Raw genomic sequence first — 7,130 nt, 5'->3', positions numbered from 1 at the left:
TTCGTGGCTATGCCATTTAAATCAGTCTGTTTTCAGGTATAATAGTTAAAGTATAATTAGTATGTACAGAAATATTTACTGTCTGCTATAAATATAATTAATTAGACCTAGTACACTGAAGTGTTTTTTTTTTTTGCATGCTATAAATCACTTTTGATTTCAACAAATGGGTACTACACAAACCTTGGTAAATGAAATGCTATTTGACTTATTGCTAAATAATTGAATAAAGAGGAGAGCTAGCTAAATGGTGTGGAAAAAATATCTAACATCACTCTTATCAAAATGAAAGTTGCTTTGAAAATGAAACACAATTTCAGTTTTGTAGGTACTGCAATCATTTTCTTACCTTTATTTCACTAAAACACTTTCCCCCTACAATCTATACACATACACAATCTACAGTGTAAGTGCCCTTGTGATGTCTCAATTCCAGCAGAAGATTTTTTTTCTTTTAATTATCTATCTTTATTTTTGGACATAGAACAATTGATTCTACATGTCATTAACCAAGCTTAAGCACATTTCGTGTACTAATGTACAATATCATGAATTTGGGAGGTGCCTGGGGGGGTTAATTACTGGTAGGTAAAATTACTCTTCTCGATACTAATAACAAATCTATCGTTGAAAATTATAAGCATACGCTAGTGTTTTGGATCTTTGGGCATCAGATCTATGGGGTTTTTTCATAATAACTTCTACTAAATAATGAATTCTGAATATGCTTAAATGTAGACTGAAAAGTTTTCAGATGTGGAGCAAAGAGTGAATCTTTTATTCATTTATGTTGGATATAGTTAAGATACTGCTGAGGAATTTTAAGTTTTGAGTCTTCTTTTTTAATTTTGTGGACATTTGGAAGATATATTATTCTTTTTTATTGAAATTCCCACCATGTCTCATGCAAAGTAGAGAACTACACCCTCTAAGAGCTCAATACATTCTAGAGGAGTGGTTATTAATAAAAGAAATCATTCCCCAGACATACATATTATGGGACAATCATAAACAAGGGAGATCTCCTTGTTTGTAATACATTTCACAGTGGATACTTTCACTGTTAAACGGTTTTACCTTCTGACTTGATCTAATTTTTAGATGATCATAGGATTTTCCCACTTCTATTATTGACCTATATTACCTGGTACATTATGAGAATAAAGTGTGACTTGAGTAGAGTCTGTTAATAGAAACCTTATACTCCCAGATGAGCTTTTAGAGACTTGCACCTTAAGTTCACCTGAGGCAGTTTTGCAGAATTATAACTTAATATAGCTGGCAAAAACCTAGATTCCTAGGTGAGTATTAGGAAAACTAGCTCTTTTCTAATACTAATGTTCCCACACCTCTCTATCTGCTATTATCCAAGTCTTGATTCCATCCAAGGAAATAAAATGAGGTAAAAGTGCCTATGTGCCTAGAGAAAAGATTTACTTGGCTTCTCAAAATATTATGAAGAAATCTTCTAAGCTGAACACCCCATGGAACTCACTTTCTTGAAGAAAATACTCTGTATGACTCTGGTAGTTAAATTCAGCCCACTTCCCAGTTATTCTCTCTTGTCTATTTTCCACTGTGGTTCTAATCCCCAATTACTTACATTTACATCTGTTAATAGAAAACTTCTCATTTCCTAAATTCTCAGTAATTTAACAGCCATTAGAGACAACTCTGGGTTAAGGTAACAGGAAATCCCAGAGATTAGGTAGAAATTATCACTGTCTAAAGGCAAACAACAAATTATCTCTTGTATACATGTATATCTTTCCTTGAGAAAATCTATTTTACATAATATTTATAATATTTAAGCATTCATTGTATGCAACAACTGAATTACATGCTTTGAATGCATTATTTCACTAGTCTCATAACAAGCCAGTGAGGTAGAGAATATCCATTTTCCCCATTTTGCAGAAGAGAAAACTGATCCCCTAAATTTTACCTGCGGATTAACCCCAGTAGAATCACCTGGAGGGCATTGATAAAATTGGAATCTCTTAGGTACAAGCCAGTTCCCCAGGTGATTTTGACACACACCAGGTTAAGAACCACCAATATAATGGATTTTAAATATAAGTCCATATTATATATCTATATATATCTTCATACTAATTCAAATACATATTTATAATACCCTGTATTATTGCCATTGAAAGCTGAGTAAATAGTGCTTATCTTGTGATCTTTTAAAGCTAATACATCATGATAAATTGATGAATTGATATTTTCCTTGAGAAAAATCAATGATATCAAGGTCACTCTTTGATTCATAAGGCATTCTATGAGGCTAAGGGGCACAAGTACATTTCCATGAATGTGTCACTCAAGTGGAAAGCCTCTAATTTGTTTGTGGCAAGGGCAGAAATGTTTTAACCAAAAAATGTTATTTGATCTAATTTCCATGGAAGTTCCCATGTTTTAGATACTGTATTATATCCCAGGATTTGTTGCTGACAATCTGGGAATTCCAAGAGGCTGGATTATGAAGGCAGAATACCAGAGAGGAAAAAGTTTCACAGAGAAAGTACCCAAAGGTCTACAGAGATAGCCCCACCACCACATGCACATAAAGAAAATTCCCAAGGCCAAGGAAAGAACTACCTGAAAGGATTAGAGGAAGCAATATTTGGCACTTACACAGGACCAGAAACAGTGCCTGTCCCCACGAGTCAAACTGGAAAACTTCATGATTCATGAGGCACGGTGTGGAGGGTCTCACCTCAGTAGTAGGGAATAAAGAGCACTAAACTAACGGGGGCTCTGGTCCTGTCTACCAAGTCTTAAGCCAGACCCAAAGGAACAAAACTGGTCCCAAGTAACTTAACTGCATGTACTAGCAAAGCTCAAGAAAATTTATAGAAATACAAAAACATCCAGCACTCAACAAGGTCAAATGCACAATGTCTGAACCTGATTAAAACATTTTCAGTTATGCAAAGAAGTAGGCAAATATGATCCATAATAAGGAGAAAAATGAATTAATCCAAACTGACCAAGAACAGACACAGATGTTAGAATTATCACACAAAGATATTAAACAGTTACTATAATAACTGTATTCCATGTATTCAAGAGCTAGAGAAAAAAACTGAACAGGTACAGACGTGGAAGATACAAAAGAAGACCCAAATTGAACTTAGAGATGAAAGCTTCCATGTGTACAATGAGAAACACACTGTATGGAATAACAGCAGATTATGCACTGCAGAAGGAAAAAATAGTGTTCTTGAAGACAGCAACAGAAACTATCCAAACTGAACCAGAGAGAGAAAAATGACTCAAAGAAATTTAAACAGACCATTGGGGGCCTGTGGAGAAAAATTAAAGCAGCCTAATAAACACACAATTGGAGTTCTCAAAGGAGGGAAGGGGAGTGATAAGTAACATTAAAAGAAATAATAGATGAAAATGTTCCAAATTTGATGAAACTATAAGCCAGTGGATTTAAGAAGCTCAGCGAACCTCAAGCACAAGATACATGAAGAAAAGTACACCAGGCTTCCCTGGTGGCACAGTGGTTGAGAATCTGCCTGCTAATGCAGGGGACACAGGTTCGAGTCCTGGTCTGGGAAGATCCCACATGCTGCGGAGCAACTGGGCCCGTGAGCTACAACTACTAAGCCTGCGCATCTGGAGCCTGTGCTCCTCAACAAGAGAGGCCACGACAGCGAGAGGCCCGCACACCGCGATTAAGAGTGGCCCCTGCTTGCCACAACTAGAGAAAGCCCTCGCACAGAAACGAAGACCCAACACAGCCAAAAATAAAAATAAATTAATTAAAAGAAGGCTCAACATTTAAAAAAAAGAAAAGAAGAGAAAACTACACCAACCAAACTGCCCAATAATCAGTGAGAAAGAACAAGGGAGAAAAGATACATTATATAAAGAGGAACAAACATAAAGATGACAGATTTCTTGTCAGAAACAATGCAAGCAAGAGGAGAGTGGAGCTTTATCTTTAAAATGCTGAGAGAATATTTTTAATGTCGATCAAGGATGCTACACACAGTGAAACTATCTTTCAAAAAAGACGGTAGAATAAAGATTGTTTTTAGACATACAAAAGCTGAAAAATTTCATCATCAGCAGATATGCACTATGAAAAGTGTTAAAGGGAGTATTTCAGACAGAAGGGGAAAAGTTTCATGACATAGAAAGCAGAAAATGAATAGAACTACAAGAAAAAATAGACTAATCCACAATTTTTTATAGGCAGAAATTTAAAAATCCCTCTGTTAATAGTTGTAAGATAAGAAGACAGAAAATCAATAAGGATTTAGGAGATTTGAAAAATACTGACATGACCTGATAGATGTTTGTAAAACATTCCACTCAACAACAGCAGAATGTGCATTATTTTCAAATGAACATTTACCTAGATCATTTTCCAGACCATAAAAAAGTACAATAGGGCTTCCCTGGTGGCACAGTGGTTGAGAGTCCGCCTGCCGATGCAGGGGACGCGGGTTTGTGCCCCGGTCCAGGAGGATCCCACGTGCCGCGGAACAGCTGGGCCCGTGAGCCATGGCCACTGGGTCTGCGTGTCCAGATCCTGTGCTCCGCAACAGGAGAGGCCACAACAGTGAGAGGCCGTGTACCACAAAAAAAAAAAAAAAAGTACAATAAATTTAAAAGAGTTCTAATCAAGTTACATTCTCTGACCACAGTGTAATTAAGTTAGCTAAACAACTGAAAGATATCTGTAAAATTTCCAAATATTTGAAAACTAAGTAACACAATTTTAACAAAACCATGGACCAAAGAATAAATCAAAAGGAAAATTAGACAGCATTTCTAATTAAATAAAAATGGAAACACCCCATTATCAAACTTTGTGGGAAGCACCTAAAGCAATTAGCAAACTGAAGCCTGTGGGCCAAAGTCTGCCCATCAGGTATTTTTGTAAATAAAGTTTTATTGGAACATAGCTGCACTAACTTCTTGCATATTGTCTCTAGTAAATACAGAAAAGGTTTGCTGAATCATGACTTAGAGAAATTTATAGCATTAAATGACTGTACTGTTATAGTCTTGTAGCCCAGGTACAACCTTTATTAACATTTTTATCTATGCCATATTGGAAGATGGAGGTTCATTTCTTGGGTGCAATATTTAGGGAACTTTCTCTGGAGACCAAGTCTGGGGATGGGAATGTGAATTTACCTTTGAGAAGATCATAATGTTGTCTCTAAAGGAGAAATTTGTTTGGGGAGACGTTTGATTTCTAGCATGATGTACTTAAGGCTCTGGATTAGTACTGGGTATTCTAACTTAGTTAAGTCTTTAAATGTGGTGAGTCATATGAATGCATTGTTTAATTCAAAGATATTTTAATTGGGAATAGAAACATGGTGGTGAAGTATGACACATCAAAGTGTGTCAAGCTAATTAACATTAACATTCATCATCTCATAGTTATCTTTCCTGTTGTTGTAGTAAGAACATTTAAGATCTACTCAGCACATGGATGGACCTAAAGACTGTCATACAGAGTGAAGTCAGAAAGAGAAAAACAAATATCACATATTAACGCATATATGTGGAATCTAGAAATATGGTACAGATGAACCAGTTTGCAAGGCAGAAAGAGAGACACAGATGTAGAGAACAAACGTGTGGACACCAAGGGGGGAAAGCAGGGGGTGGGGTTGGTGGTGGTGGGATGACTTGTGAGATTGGGATTGACATATATACACTAACATGTATAAAATGGATAACTAATAAGAACCTGCTATATAAAGGTAAAATTCAAAAGAAAAAAAAAAATCTAAAATCAGCTACCTGAGAAAATGTGAGCAATAAAGGGGAAGTCAAATAAAAAAGAAACAAACAAACATTTTTATCTATGCCACATTGGTCACTTTTGTTGGACACATTAAGCTATTAATATTTTTACAAAATTGAAATCATATATGTATATATATGTTGAAATATATATTTTTGAACTCTATATAGAATTCCATCATACAGAATTCCAAAATTTTTTTGTTTCCTATTCTTGATTTTAGTTCTAATTTTTTATTATTAAAAATAATGCTGGGCTTCCCTGGTGGCGCAGTGGTTGAGAGTCCGCCTGCTGATGCGGGGGACGCGGGTTCGTGCCCTGGTCCAGGAGGATCCCACGTGCCACGGAGCGGCTGGCCCCGTGAGCCATGGCCGCTGAGCCTGTGCGTCCGGAGCCTGTGCTCCGCAACGGGAGAGGCCACAACAGTGAGAGGCCCACATACGGCAAAAAAAAAAAAAAAAAATAATAATAATAATGCTAAGTTTAACATCTCTGTAGATAAATCTTAGTGTGTATCTCTGTTTTCTCAGGATAAATCGCTAGAAAGGAAATCTCTGAATTACAGGTTGTTGATTAACAACTGTTGTGCAGATATACTTCTTTCTATTGTTTCATTAATTTACATGTCTACACTTATATCAATACCACTTTGTTTTAATTACTGTAGCTTATATTTAAGTCTTCAAATAAGTGTATGGGGCTTCCCTGGTGGTGCAGTGGTTGAGAGTCCGCCTGCCGATGCGGGGGACACGGGTTCGTGCCCCGGTCCGGGAAGATCCCACGTGCTGCGGAGCGGCTGGGCCCGTGAGCCATGGCCGCTGAGCCTGCGCGTCTGGAGCCTGTGCTCTGCTACGGGAGAGGCCACAACGGTGAGAGGCCCGCATACCGCAAAAAAAAAAAAAAAAAAAAAAGTAGTATGAATTGTTTTTTCAAACTTGTTTTGATAATCTAGGTCTTTGGATTTCCATATGCATTTAGAATCATCTTGATATTTTCTTTTCAAGAAATTGATGGAATTTGGTTGGGATTGCATTGCCTCTATAGATAAATTTGGGAGTATTGACATCTTAACAATGTTTATTCTTCCAATTCATGAACACAGTGTACCTCCTCATTTATCTAGGTCTTTAGTTTTTCTCATTAATGCTTTGTAGTTTTCACTGAACAGATCTTGCATTCTTCTGGTTAAATTTTTCATATATTTTGATGTTTTGTAAATGGTATGACACAGGTTGTAAATAGGTATATGTGAATACATACATGTATTGAGCCATGACTTTTTTTCATGTGCAGCATAATCCAACCAACTGAACTAACAGAAAAAAGAATGAAAGAAAAATAA

Source organism: Phocoena sinus, chromosome 3, assembly GCF_008692025.1.
Source record: "Phocoena sinus isolate mPhoSin1 chromosome 3, mPhoSin1.pri, whole genome shotgun sequence".
Lineage (NCBI taxonomy): Eukaryota > Metazoa > Chordata > Mammalia > Artiodactyla > Phocoenidae > Phocoena > Phocoena sinus.
This window is presented reverse-complemented; position numbering follows the sequence as displayed.